Here is a 15,852-nt window from a genome sequence, read left to right on the forward strand (position 1 = left end):
CAAAGGATATTTGTATAGAAAAATTCACTCTTCTGTGTCACCGATTAAGGCTTCAATACAGCTCCTCAATCAATGCAATACAATGTCCATGAATACACTGTACTTTTTTCTACAGTCATAACTCGCAGTAAAACCTCTAAATCAGTAGAGAATTTGCTGTTAAATGCTAAAATTCTAGGATGCTTCTTTATTCTTATGCACTGCAGAATGTATAGGGATATAAATACAGTCAAAGGTTAAAACAAACTGTCTTATTTTCTACACAAATGCAGGGTAAAAACAGCAGCACATTTTTCAAATAACACTATATACAACACATAATCACACCTACTAGGCAGGGAAATCTGAAGTTTCACATTTGGTACAAAAATCAAACTTGTCTTGCACATTCTAAGCTAAGAGCACCTTTATTGAAGCAGTTAAATGTTCTTGTTCCAGGTATAAGATATGATCTCCCAGAGCAAGCCTGTCTGTTACAGAGGTTTCATTGCAAAAAAGTAGTGAGAAGTTACACAAAGTGACTTTGAGTGCATTTAAGAATGATACTCAACCTGATTATTTGCTATATTCTTTAAGTAAACAAATCATTACACCTGAAGCCTAATAAAACCTCCTGCAGAATCCCATGCCTGGGAATTGCACAGTAGCAGCTCAGTAAGGCACAGCTGAGTTACAGGAAGCCTCTGGCCTGGCAGCCCCAGCAAGGGAAAGCCCAGCACAGCAGCTCTCCTTTCAGCTCACAATGCCTTTGCCAGACTCTACATAACCATGCCAGTCATCTGTCTAGATGGAGGAGAACAGCAGATAAATCAGGGAAGAGAACTAAACCACATTTGGCAGGATAAGACTTTTCAGTGGGAAGGGAAAGGAGAGAACTTGGGAGGTGCTGTGCAAGGTGCCAGCAGAGCTAGTATTTGGAGAAACATCCCATACATTATGTAGTACCACATGGCCTTAGATTATGCAATTTCATAGTCTTTTCCACACTCCCTAGTTCTCAGGACAGAAACATGTGCAGCTCAGTTTTGGAGGAAAAGGCTCCCATGTTATTGTTGAAGGTCATGAGCACATTTGAAATGGTAGGGAGTGGGCAAAGGAAGGCAAGCAAAAAGAAGCAAGTGTCGTGGTAGGACACCTTCATATTGCAGAATGGAATGGGATTTCATCCCCATCTCTAATTTACTTTCTCATGGTTGGAAAATCTTTTGACTCAAACATGTCCCACAGTTTCAGAGCCTCTGACTGGATACAATGTTTCTGGATACTGACCAGCTGCACTGGAAGCTGTTCCCTGATCATGGAGTGTATGGGCCACAAGGGGGTTCAAACCACGAAACCTGAGTCCAGGTGTCACAACTTAGGCCATCAGAATTAGTCATAAACTGTCATTCATTTCCTCTTCTACAGTTTATTACCTGTAAAATGAGGCTGCTACACACATCTCTCAGACTGTTTTGAAACAAAATGATAATCCAAGAACAAACATGCAAGAAAGCCTCTGAAGGAATTAATCTACTTGCCTATGTGGTTGAGTGTGAACGTTGTACATAGATCAACTGAAAAATCAGAAAAAAACAAAATACCAAGGTGCTGTCCATTTTAATGTACAAGGAGTTAATTCACAAATTTCACTCTTGAAATGACAACTTTTCCAGTAAATCTGACAATGTACTTTCACCATTTTGCATAAAACATTTACAGAAGGGATACCATTCATCATTAAACTCGGCTGACATATAAACCTACAATGAGTTGGAAAGCAGCAATCAAACCTTCAGTTTTTTGATGGGGGCATGCATAGACTGAAATTCCCTTATTTTCTGAGCATGACAAAGGAGGCTGCAGAGTATTTTGCATCGCAGATCCTCCTCAACATCACTACTTTTCTTGACAGAACCTATTTTACCATTGCACTCAGTTCCACGCAGAGCAAGAATTCTTGCTGTTAGAGAGAAGAAATTAACCATGAAGCAACACTAAAGTCTCCAAAAATAACTTGCTCCTATTGAACTCTGACTATAAGTACTTCAGAAAACACACACACTCCTGCAGAACCATGTGTTTATTACTGGAATCCCTGGCTTCCTTACTCCAGTCTTTGTATATGGGTATTATCAGCATCTGCAAGAGCAGTTTCCACTAGTGCTGAAAAGAAGAGGAAGAAACACAATGTGGAACAGAAAAAGTATGTGCACAGCTTATTATGTTAAAAACCAGCTGTAAATGCATGCATTCATGTGCAAGGATTACTCCAGCAAAGCCTACAACCACAGATAAAATTAAACTGATTTTTTTTCAGTCTCCATAGTCCTCATGTAATATAAGATTTTTACTTTCCCTTTCTGACATGCCCTAAAGCTTCCTGCATTCTGATCCCATGGTCTTCAGCAGTGCTTAGAATGAACCCAAAGCCTCTTGTTCCAGTCAGCTGCACTTCATCAGACCTAGTGGGACATACTCAAACAGATCTACTGGGGAGACTCTGTTTGCAGCATTTACAAGATCACAAATGCCGTTCATTGTACATATTTCACTGACTTCACTCTTCATGTTTTAATTCAGAATTTGAGAGATGGAGTACATGAGAATGACATTGCAGAAGCTGGTTGATTTGGTAACCACAGTACTTTATGGTAATATTTTTATACAAGGAAAGCCAATGCCAAATAATACAATATTTTTTAAAATTCTAAACCCATTTCTTGTTTCTTATTGATCTGTAGGAAACAATAGCAGATTTTTACTAGTTTGTATCATGTGCCAAAAACAACACTAATCTATCCAATCACACCAACACTCAATATCCTTTTATAGGTGTCAGTGAACACAGTAGGAAGCTGAGATCACATCAATTTCTCAAACTTGGTTTCTCAGTTTTAAAACCAACACATGATCCCAGCTAAGACTTTTGTCATTTTCGCAGCCTAGACGAAGCTCAAAGGCAGTATTTGGATTGGTTATTCCTTCTCTCAAACTTCTCAAGTAAAACATTTTCTGCTTGTATTTTTTTAATGTAGATATTTACAAATCATTTAGATTATCATGGCTGCAAGAAAGACAAACATAAATGTTCATGGCATCAAATATTGTAAGGAAAATCCTTCAGAACAAGACCCCAAATTCTAAATTATATACCATGATCTAGTAAAATGTATGGAGCTGTCATAATTTACATCCATGGAGAATCTTGTTCATTTAATATGTCTATTAAAATATTTTGTCCCTTGGTCATGGTACAAACATCAAATTTAGGATGCTTTCATTTTGTAGGTCCTCTAGTGAGCACTACACTACGGAAGGCATTGAACCATACAAAAAACAACATATCCAGATGAAATAATGTCACTAATTTCAAAACATGCAGCTGATTTTTATCACATTTCAATAACGCCTCTAATCTCCCATCATAAAATATAAACCAGCTCTCTGAAAGGCTAAATAACCAACTTCAGCTGCTATGATCTGCACAAAGACTCTGCTTTAGTAAAAGATATTTGCTTCCATAATTTTTAATACATCAGTTTCTGCTGTACTAGATAATCATTTATCCAAGTTTTAATTTCCAAGCTCTGTGCTGTTGACATTTTACATTATTTTCAAAACATGAACATCAAGAACAAAAACATGACAACAAAGAGGATGGTGAAGATGATCTAAGAAAATCTTTCTATTTTTTTAACTTGCCTTAAGTGTATTTTATATTGTGTGTACTGAACTCCTGCAATGATAGAGTTCATATTAATTGTTTATCTTATTATTCTCTTAATAAGAATGTTCATAACAGACTGGCTGTTGTTTCATCTTCTGACATGATCAAGAACCCAAAGCCTACCAAGTACACACTATATACCCACAGGAGATGTCACATAAAGGAATGTTTTTCATTTATTTCTGTTTAAGGACATTGCTTGCAATCTTTAAAAACAGAACAGCTTTGTTTTGCAGACACAATAAAGTGTCTCAGTGCTGATGGGCACAGCTGAAATTGTCCAACAACTGCTGCTCCAGAGCAGAGGTGAGCAGTAGCTTCACTGAAGGGAGACCCCAACACTCACTCATAGCAAGGTTTCCTCCAAAACTTTGGTGGCAGAGCTAGAGGAAAGAAATAGGAGTTCACACTTTGTTTTGATTTCATTTTTTCTGTTAAAACAATGCCACAGGTTCTTAACCAATGCCTCATTAAGGCTTAAGGGCACCAGACTGGCAATACTGTAAACCACAACTTCTGCCATCAGCTCTCCCCTGCTTTACCTTACTACAGATCCTCAGTGACCTTGATTAAGAGATGAGAAGGAAGATGGGCTATTAATTCCTGAAGAAATGTCACTCAACTAATGGGAAAAAAAGAAAATAAAGAGCAATATATTCTCAACAACTTCTTGCAAACATGAAGAAGGATCTCTGCCAATCCTTTAACTGACAGTATGTTCAAGTGTATTTTCCTGAGACATATTATAGGAAAACTTCCTTGGGCTCTGTATTCCAATGAACTAATAAACTGTATTCCAGTAAACTAATATATTGTACAGGAAAGCATAAGACAGAATGGGAAATTAACATGGAGAGTGTTCCACACCAAGTGAGTACCTGAGGGGTTTGCAGGCAGCCATCTCTTTCACCAAACTCTTCCTTCAGCCCTGTAGAGAAGAATTTGGGGTGTGGACAAACACCCACCTTATGAAGACTGTATTGGTGGAAAAGGTTTATCTCCAGATGTTTGTCACCACCAGCTGCAGAGGTTTCTGCCTCTTCAGAGCAGCTCTCAGCTGTCCTCTCTAAGCAGCACCAAAAGCACTGCAGCCAAAACAAAGTAGATTAGCACAGACTTGCCTCTTAATACTGTTAGAAAAATGCCAATGAAAGCTGGCAATACATCCCCCACCCTTCCCCCTCCAATCCACTCATCCTCTCTCTCATGCAAGCAACAGCACTTAACTGACCCCTTCAGGCATCACAGGATGCTAAATAGACAAATAATGATTTTTTTTTATTGAACAGGAGAAAAAACAGGAGAAGAGGGAAAGTAGGAAAGCCTTCTTCAGTTGCCAGTTTCACGTCTCCTGAATTAAAGTAACCAGCAAGCCATGGCTTTATCTTCAGTACACAAATGGGAGAAGGAAGGGTAATTTATTTCACTTAATGAGAATTATAATGTTTATCTTTAGCAGATAAAACACAGGTTGGACCAGAAAAGTGTAAACTAAGTATACTGCAAGACAGGTCTAAAATATCCTGGGTCTTCCTCTCCTTTAGGATCAAGATCTTCTATCCTTCTTATGACAAGAAAATATTTTACTGTTCACCATTTAGAAAGACTATTCAGATTGGTTTACTTTACATTTTTCAAACCTGAAACACCAGAATGAATAATTACAAGTGTTCACCCTTTCTATTACTTTAGGGCCCTCTAAGGCAAGCTGTTTAATTCTTGCCTTTAAGGCTAAACATTATTTTTCCTTCTTAAGAAGCAGTCCAGAGAATGGCATGGGTTTGATCAAAAAAGACTTGAAATACAGAATAAAAAGAATCCTCCATTATGTGCAGATGCTAGGAATCTCTTCCCTCCACCTCTTTTTTCTGCCCTTGAGGAAGTCAAATTGCTAAAAGTTTAGATATATAAAAACTAACAGCAGCATCAATTTTGAAGCAATGTGTATTTCAGCAGACAGCACATCAGTCAGTTTGGTTTATAGAACCGGAGAAATTATGTTTTAACTTTTACTGTTGCTTCTGTCAGAGTAGAAAAGATGTAGTTTCTCTACTTTGGAGTACAACAGATAATGCTGTCACATTCAAAATTATACTTATTGCTTATGTGTATAATAGCTATAGCGTTTGTCCTGCATTGAATTTTATGTCTGTGTTCAAGTTTTTGCTTGATTAAAAAAAAAAAGTAGAGAAAAAACAGTGCATGTGTGTCCAGCATGTAAAAGCTTTTTTTTTGATGTGCAGTGTCTTAATCTGAGGGGAACCAAAACAAAAGGAAGAACCACTGTGTATTTTAGGGAAGGTAACTCAAAAGCCTTGTAATATTAACCTAAAAGCTAATTACACCTTAGCTATGGCAAGTGCTTTTCTGCAACACAATGGTAACAAGCTCAGACCAAAACTTTCAGAACTCTTCAGTTTCTACTGCCCACTGCATAGATAACCCTCACAAGTAGTGTTGGTCTTTTTTCACATAACTAATGTGTTTTAATGCATTCTGGGTAAATCTTGCAGTGACAAATTTAACCCATTCACTAAACTGCCCTGCACAGAACACTCCAACGTGAGCTTTTCTTGCAGAAGGTAAGGCCTGAGCAATCATGTTTGTAACCCAAAACCACTGATGTGAACCAAGAAGAGATGCCTAATCCCTTCCACACTGAAATGGCAGGTGGAGGTGAACCCTCCACACAAACCATCCCTGCCACCCCTCACACAGCCGAGGTACAGCTGAGGGGATTTAAAGTAGCAAATAAAACATCGTGTGAGGTCTGTCGTGCAGTGGGGGTTACTCACAGTGCAAGACAGTCCCTTCCCCCCCTCCATTCCTGGAGTCCAAGCTCTTCCCACTCCATCACTAACATTAATCTTTCCTTCTGAGACATACACCCAGAACAGCTTAACTCTATATCCTAACTCCTAGTATTCAATTCCAGAAACATCAGCTCATTCTCCTTCCTTGAAAGCTGGCTAGATAAAATGTTTTAAGTGCCAAAATATTAGTATTAAGCTAGAAATTCATTATTCAGCCAGTTAAACAATACCTCAAAAGAGCAAGTACAAGTAGCACTGCAGCAGGATCAATAACATCCAGAGGACAAGAGCAGAAGAGATCCCTGAGGGTCAGTCTGCTGGAGCTCACTGACAATAACAAAGACTAGATACAACAGGCATCTCTGGCAGTTGAGGCACTTCACAAATATAGTAGCATGAACAATACACTCTTTGGCCCTGATGGAAATAGTCCCTTTAAACAAGACTCTCTTCCCCAAAAAATCACTACCATAGACAGTCTTGAAAAGTACTGATCATGTGTTTGAAAAATGACAATTAATCCTCATCATTTCATACACTTCCTTATTCTTCTGCCTAGTCTATGTAATTGTAAGCTCTTCAGGGCAGAAGCTAGGGGCATTTTAATACTGCAGTGAAAATACTAAACTAAACATGGCTTTAAGCACTACTTTATTGTCAAAACAATGAAGGTCTACTTCATCCAAATATTGCCTGCTTGGTCAAAAAAAAGTGCCATCTAGAGTCCTCCACTTTTCCACTTCTTTGTTGTAAGATTAGTAAACCTTCTTCTGGGTTCATCACTAAAACATATATTTGACTCAAAGAGGATCCCTAATAAGATTTCCTCAAGATGCTACACTTTCCTCACTGCTATGACTTTTGGCTGCTGACTCTTCCTTGTTTTGCTGACTCCTCCTAATTTCCTCGTGTGTGTGTATGCATGCTTACGTGTGCGTGTGCGCATTTCCTCCTCCACTCCCGAGCTCTTCAAAGCAAGTACAGTCCTCCCGACCAACACACAGAGGCAGTAAGGAAACAAGGAAGCCAATGTGACTCAGAGTGGCTGTGAAGAGATAACAGCTCAGTGGTTCAAATCAGCATCAGCACTCCCGGGCGCAGACCCCTGCCAGCAGCGCCTTGTGCTGTGGTTCTACAGAACAAACCGGTCCCTTCCCTCAGTGCAAGAAACCCCTCCCTGAGCTCCAGCTGCCAGATGGAAGGGACAGCAAAGAGGCAGCTCTTCCTTTGTTACCAACATTCGTGTATTGATCTGTGTCCCCCCAAAGCACAGAACTCCAGCTCAACCCCCGCTCTCCCACCACAAGCTGGTTTACGTCCTGGAGCAAACAAAACATTGAAGTCTCATAACTGAGACCCCTTGCACAACATTGCCTCTTTTCTCCAAAGCTTGTATTTTACATTTACCAATGGATAACCCTGCCCAGGAGCCTTTATACCACAGCTGTGTCAGTTCAAGCTGAGAGGAGGGAAGATGAGAGATGATAAGGTGGCACAGCATTTCACTTCTTTAGCTCGTCCAGCCCCCTTATTATTGCTGGAATACAACATTACCTCTTTTCATATCCTGGATGGTCCTGACCTTATATTTTAACACCAAAACTCTCTACATTACTGAACAGCAACAATAGAAACTAGCAGAGAAGAAAAACCCTGACCTAAGTGGTGCAAAGGAGAAAAACCACTGAGAGCACCTGTATCCTCACTGTGATTTGCTTTTTCTGCTTCTCCAGGATGATGGGCTGTTTTTTATGTTGGTATGAACCAACACAGGCTACATCTGCGTGCATAGGGTTGACATCACAAACCTTGTAAACACACAATGTCTAGAAGGAATCTGCATCTTTCAACACCATGCCAGCGACACCATCTCCTCAGACACGCTTAGTAAGCACTGCCCCAAATGTTTCAACTAAATCTGACAAGGTACAAGGAAAAGCTGTAGAAGAGGTCTCTAATTTGACAGAAATAGGTTGCAGGGCTGCAAGATGGCCACCTGTCTACAAACTATTGGAAACCACAGACAGACATCTTTGCCAGATTCAGCTGAAGTCTACATCCATCTCTACCTTCTCATCAATATCCACCAGGACTGTGCCTTCCAGCAAAGTTGGATTAATACTTCTAGGGAGAATTTCATAGGGAATGTTTACATGGCCTCTGCTGCAATACAGATACCCTAGCAAAGATAAGTTTCTGGGGTCAGCAAACTGTCCCTGTAGCTCAGAAAAATTAACTTTATTCCAGGAACCTCTGAAGTAGATGAAATTATAAAAAGGCAGAAACAGCTGCAGTTGGATCCAGGAATTACACAGCTGCTTATGTGATGATGGAGAGCATACAAAGAGGCAATACAAAGTAGAGGTGGAGGTAAGAAACAATCCCACCTCAATAGATCTGTTCCTGTGGAAGCAGCCTTTGAGTGACATTCCACCTGTACTTCACACAGGTACAAAGCAAGCAGTGCTGGAGCCACCATTCAGAGCAGATATTGGCATTTTCCTGAAACTACTTTGTCACAAAAGCATCTTCTGTCCCCAAAACCTGTCTAAAGTACCTAAATCAGCAGTTATTCTCCTGATTGAACAGTTTGAACATGAAAGGGTATTTTCAGAACAGTTTTGGGTATCGATGTGTGCTAACCACTGGCAGTAAGAAAAGTCTTAAAAACCTTGAAGGATGATACAGAATTTCCAGGTATGAAATATCCACTTGTCTCTAAGAGGGAACAAGAGCTACAGCAGTGAATGCTGAGAAGCCTCTGCTGTCGTAAATGTTGTGTTATTTTAATACAATCTTGCTTTTATATTTACACAGAATCCAGCCCCTTTCCTGCACTGGTAATTTTATGCTCTCTAGAATGCAGTATTGTAAGAAACACTCAACATTGTGGTGAGTTCCAGGGAACTGGTGATGACATAATATTGTCAGCACCAGTTTTAATATCCACTGAGCTGGGATACTGAACAGACATGGGGATCTTCCTCACAGACATATAGAAATAAAAGGCCTCTGTTTGTTCCTGTAAATAAGGTCAATATATGCATTAAAGGAGATTCAAAGCAAAAGTAAAGTGTATTTCAGAAAAGCCTATGCAAATGGAAAATCGGGTACATTGTTTTAAGTATTAGGCAGCCTTTTATGTGATATGACAGAGGATGCTGGTGTGTCTGAGTTCCTCTGACTCACATCTTTTGTAATATGTTCCATACAGGCAAGTCACTGTCTTCCAGTCCCACTGTCTTTGACATGAATTCACAGGAATCTGATGACACAGGGAAGTCTGCAGCTGGTTTTGGTGGTAAACTCCCTCCCAGAACATCTACATGCAATGCTCCATGCACGTGCTCCTCAATGCTGTGCACAGTGTCCCTGCCCCAAGGACATTCAATCTAAAAGCTGCATGGCAGAGCAGTCCTGGAGAGTGAGGGGAGACAGGAAATGTGATTCCTGCCAGCATCCAGTACTGCACCAAGTGGAATCACTCACTTCAGCAGTTTATAGATTCACCCTAGTTAAATTTATCATATTCAAGTGCACAGCACTTTCTGTTTTTTCCTTTTTAAGACTAGAAAATGAGGTTATTTTGGACAGCTCAGGTATCTTGTATATGCTTCTGTGGGGTTTGCAGTACCAATTAACTTTCCCAGGTAATGAGGCATAATTCCCCCTGAGAAAGCCTGCTTCATCTGTGATATACTCCCCACAGGACAAGGAAATCTCACAGCCAAGGCTCAGATTCATGAGATTTTGGTGGTGTTTTTCAGTATTTTTTGAGAAGCGATGGGAATAAAAATTTTACATGGAAGCCCTTCTACTGTTTTCCTCTCTGGGACAAACACTATATAATTATTGCAAAGTGTTTTAACAGTAAGAAAGGTAACAATATTTTATAATCAGTGCCCATATAAAACTATGTGTATTAAAAAGTTCAGCCAATCTCTGCAGAAAACAAAGAAAATAAATGACTGCTGTGAATTAGTTTAGGGTTGCTCCTATAAGACAGCTCAGTTTCTCTCATATAATAGGTAGGGAAATTAAAAATTTACTCTGGCTTTTATTCACTGCCACTGAAATAAAACACCCGAACAATTTGGCAGCAATATAAATAGTTTCCCATCAACTTGATTGGTGTCAGTGTGTGGACCTCTCTCTTTTTTACTTGAGCTGAAGTAAATCAGAAGTTAACCACTTCAATGTGAATTACAGCAAGACAAGCTTAAGAAAGAAGAAATCAGACCTGGACACTGATCCTGCATGGCCTTTGCTAATGAAACCAGCTCTGTCATTGTTTATACCCTCACAGAAAGCTCTCACAACCATTTGGATACAACAAACAGCTCTTGCAGATGGCTGACTGCTAAAGAGGAGGGAAAAAAAGAGGTGTATAATGGCCACACTAGAAGGCTTTGATAACAACACATCAACTTCATAAACTTGTGTCCTGCAGTAACACAAGTGAACATTCAGCCGACCACAAGAAACAAAGGAGAATGTGGATGACTTCATCAGCCTGTTATATCTGTTGTGCCCTGATCTAACAGCATGATTCAAAATTAAAATCAAGGAAATTTGTCAACAAGCATTTCCTCAGCTCAGAAGAATCCTCAATTGTTGTGGCTTTTCCTCTGCACCCATTTGGGAGTGTCACACAGAGAGTGAATGGGGAGGACTGGGAGAAGACAGTATTTTACCAATTCCAAATCAATAAACCCAGTCACTGAGGCAGAGGCTGAGCCTGTATTGGGTTTAGTTTACTCTGGGGACTGGAACAGTCACACACCAGCACACTGCAGCAGTTCCATCTCTTCCTCCTGCACTGAGACCTTCCAGGCTTGTTCAAACACAGCAGAGCAGCCTCTGCGAGTCGAAGTCACAGTGGTGAGAAGTGAAATCCAGAGTGACTTGCTGTGGCTGTGGAAAGATGTTCTTCAGCAATGGGAGTTACACGGAGAACCAAGAACAGATTAGATGAATATTCATTATTCAAAGAAGGATTAAGAAGTAAATGACGGTTTGAGGATGTAAATTATGAGGGAGAATGACACAATCCCATACCATTTAAAGAGTGCCTTCTCAAACTGCCCCCGTACTTTCACACCCACACTTTTTCCCTTCCTTTAAATGTTAAAGAGTTGGGGAAGAGGCCTCATGCACAGAAACTGCATATGGATACCTACCCATTTTTTCATATATTTGTGAAAAAAACCTGAGCTCTGGAATATGCAGGAAAAAAATGGCATACAGAACAAATTACTTACAAAGGCATATTTTACTTCTCTAGCCAACAAGTATTTCCAACTCACACACGAGGTAACATATTGTTTTTCTGATCTGGAATCTTCTCATATAAATACCGAGCCAGTTTTCCATACCAGTAAGGGTATTTCATACACATCTTAACTGACTTCACATTTTGCTTTAACAATTAATTCAATTATTTTTCAGCAATTAATCTGTTGAAGTTATTTTTAAAGACTTCTGATTTTAATGTGATGAACTGCAACATAGACTAAGATCTTTATTCTAGCTTCATCCTTTAGAAATCTACTTTTTGGCAGGTGTTCAAAGCAGCAAGTGTTTCTATAAACTGCAAGTGCAAATATGTCTCACAGAATGCATTGAAAACAGGGGACTGAGGAGACATTTAAGAAAACACAACTGAACAAAAAGGGTGACCTGGATTACAGGGGCAATTTGTTTTATACACCAGTATTTTATATATGCCAGTATTTGTTTCTGGCCAAAACTCTATTCTTTGGGAGCACTCTGCTGAGCAGTGTAACAGGCAATTCTCTTGGTACTCCAAATTTTCTGTCTTTTAAGGGTCTCAGTCTCATAAAATTTAAGGATTTAAAAAAAAACCAACAACAGAGAAGAAAGAAACAAAATTAAAGCATGGGAAGTAACTGCAAGCACTCTACCTATAGCTGATAATCCCCACTCTATAGACGTGGGTAAAGCAAAGGAATGGAATTAACCTGCCTAAACCCCCAGCCCAGGTCAATAGGACAGTCAGGAACAGAACCCTCATTCTCCCTCCTCAACTGAGCACCAAGCTACAGCTCTTAGAAATGGGAAAAAATACTCACAAAAAGCCTATTCCTATAAAAGGGGCATAGGAGAGAACAGTTTCATTGAGGTAAATACTTGTTTCTGGAGATAACTGCTTGTCTCACCAATACCCCAGGGACCAACTTGCATGGACCCATAATTAGGGCAAGCCCCTCTGTAAATGCATGAGGTCATGTTTTTCTTTCAAGCAGCAGTAAATTACCATGCTTGTTATCACTTCTCTTTCTACACAGATTCTCTCAAAAATTAGATTATCTCTAAGGCATCCTTCACTATTTTGTCATTTGCAGTATCACCCTCAGTATAGTAGGAAAAAAGGCCAAAAAATTCAGCATTTAGGGTCTGAGAAACAAAGATATTAATGCATTAAGGGAGGAAAAAGAGTGAAAGAAGCAGATCATCCTGGAACTGCCAATTTTCTGTATCCTTTGAGGATTAGATCCAAGCTTATAATTTCTGTGAGCAATTATCTAAATAGAAATGCTCTAATTGCACCAGGATTGTGTTTTCTCTGGAGTGTTATTTCTTTCAAGTATCCTGCTGTTTATTTATATTCAACTAAATAAAAGGTGTGCTGAGTTACCCAGTGATTTACACTGCATAGGGACGTTACCAGTGGTACACAGGAGACTGCTAGGGTAGCACAGAAAGCCCTCTAGGCTGTTCTAACTTACTAGAACTAAGCCCATTCCAGTCTCTGTCTTCTAAACTCACAGTTTAATAAAGAAAACAAAGCAATACTTCCTGGATCATTGCCAATGAACTGCTTTGTTGCCTCTGGAATCACTGCCAGCTCAGGGAAAAGTTGGGAGAAAATGAGGTACATGCACAGCTACCCAAGGAAAAGAGCCTACCCAGCTTGGTGTCCCACGAGTCTGGAAGCGTGTTAGAGGAGAGCCTGGCACAGAGACAGAACACAGCCACACACATCGTGTCCTCAGCAGTGACAGCAGCTTACACTGATCACTTCCATGTGCCTCCATGGCTGCTCCAATCAATACTGGATCGCTGACAGAGGCAACAGCACCAAGACAAAGAGCCAGGACAAAAGGCCCAACACTCATTAAGAGTTTCATTCCTAGAAAAGAGAGACTACACAGGTTGGCCTCTCCCATTATGCACCGTGTACTCCATTGCTCTGGAGAAGTTCTGTCTGTCTTAAAGGTTAATAAACATGTAAAATGTGCACACACTGGAGGGAAATGCAACAACTCTTTTTCACAGGGAATTGTGGTGATTGTCTAAAAAGGGGTCCTAATTCTCCAGAATCACAGCAAAACGTCAGAAGAAAAAGCAGTGAGGGGAACCTCACAGCTCACTGCTTTCAGCTTGAAAACCAAAATGGATCACATTACCCTACAAATCTTTAGTGACAACATCAGGAGTGGGATATAATACTTAAAGGGTCAAGCAACAGAGGAAGTTTTCTATTATACATATTCCTACCAAATGCTACTTACTACCCTAATTTGTGTTTATTTATGTTTATACACAGTAATGGCGGAAAAAAAAAAAAAAACAGGGCTAAAACTAAGAAAGTTTAGAAAACTCAGGACATTGCATAAAAATTACAGTTCCAAGGGCACTAAGTATCAAGTCAAGAATAATTCCCTAGAAATGTCACAGCTTTTTTCAAAATTCCAGTCAAGAATAACTGCCTTATGTTAACAGGAAAGAAACAATGAATAGCACATTCCTCCTTTTTAAATCATTAACGGACAACTCAACAGGAGGAGTAAGTGAAGAGGATTTCTATCTGTTTTAGTTCTATTTCTGTGTAGAATAAATTAATTTTAACCATTTGCAAACAGGACAACAACTTTTAGAACCATGGCTCTGGTCTAATTTCAAACCAAAAAACATGAAAAATGGGAGTTTGTATAGAAGCCTAATTTTTCTACCAAATTTTACCATGAAAAATATGCACAGAGCACTCGTTGATGAGCCACAGGCATCTGTGAAACAGGTCCCAAGAATAAAACACAAAAATATGTTAACTAGCAACTAAACCCATAACAGCAAATACATTCCAATCCTTGTCAGGGACTGAAAAACATACATTTCAGAAATACACCTACTTAAAGCTAATTTTCTACGCTGCCATGAACATTACCATCAGCGAAACAATATCTCCTTGCCTGTCCTTTAACAATCAGGAAGATGACTGTGAGTAAAATAAACATGATAATTTCTTGTCCAAAGCTGTCACTCAGATTGATGGAACAACTCATTTTTTCTACAGCTGAACTAAAGGAGAGATATACCTGATAATTTTATTGCTTTTCTCTGTTTCTCCAACTGAAGTGAGAACCTTCAGAGCCTGGGACATCCAACACTAGAGCAGACAAGTCCTACTTACGTATATGCAAAACATGAATTAATGTCAAAAAAGGGTCTGCTGAACAGACCAGCTTCAGAACTACTCTTGTGGGAAAAAAATCTATTTTAACCAAATGGAAGTTTTTCTAGTTTAGTAGGTTTCTATCCTTTAAGTTCATAGTACACTTCAGCTACTTAAGAAATATTCTTGCTTCACAATATCAGAATATTCTCACACAGAAAATGTTCTAAGTGCATTTTAATGACTAAGGCTTTGACACAAGAAGGATACATATGTCTTTGCTTCCTTCTTGTTCAAGTTTACTCCCTTAGAAACATGAGCTCAAGCACACAAAATCTCCATGTGGAAGCAGAAATCAATAATATGAATTCAGGGGCTTTTCTCCTCCCAAAAGGGAGAAAAAAAACTCAGGAAACAAAGGAACATGATAAAGGGTCCTGGAGAGCAGAACACTCAAGAATCCCAGACCAGTCTTCAGCTTTTCCAAGCTTCATTTCAGCTGAAAGGGCGAGAATGTGCCAATGAGGCACTTGGTGTTTAAACCATCACACAGATTTGGGGATCGACCTCTTGCAAGTCCTGCTTGCTCATCTTTCTTCGTCTTCTGGCTCTAGAGGAGTCAAAATGCTGCTCAAAGCCAGAGCTTTCATGGCATTTTAATGACCATGGGATTTCCAGTCCTCTATATGAACCCCCAGATGAAAACCAGGTTCTGTATATGTGCTCAAAGGTTTATGCATGTCTCTCTTCAGGATGTTTTGCTATTTTTATACAAAAATCATTATATTCAGAAGCAGAAAGAAAGCATTCAAGGAAAAGGCAGTATCTTGAAGGCTCTCAGTATCCAAGATACTTAATGAACAACCCGTGGATTCTGAAGGCACAGTTTGTATCTCAAGCTTAAATCCTACTTT

General features: G+C 39.5%; 1 long non-coding RNA gene across 1 annotated transcript in view; it reads right to left on the reverse strand.

Moving 5' to 3' along the window:
- The window catches only part of LOC148222411 (uncharacterized), a 41,310-nt gene extending 32,620 nt beyond the window's left edge, over positions 1 to 8,690 (reverse strand). Inside the window, exons 1-2 of the long non-coding RNA XR_015806341.1 lie at positions 7,453 to 8,690; positions 4,675 to 4,794 (exon numbers count right to left, since the gene is read on the reverse strand). This is a non-coding gene — a long non-coding RNA (uncharacterized LOC148222411). The remainder of the gene's footprint in view (positions 1 to 4,674; positions 4,795 to 7,452) is intronic.
- Between the last annotated feature and the right edge of the window lie 7,162 nt (positions 8,691 to 15,852).

The sequence above is a fragment of the Sturnus vulgaris genome, chromosome 12 (genome assembly GCF_052056855.1).
Source record: "Sturnus vulgaris isolate bStuVul1 chromosome 12, bStuVul1.hap1, whole genome shotgun sequence".
NCBI lineage: Eukaryota > Metazoa > Chordata > Aves > Passeriformes > Sturnidae > Sturnus > Sturnus vulgaris.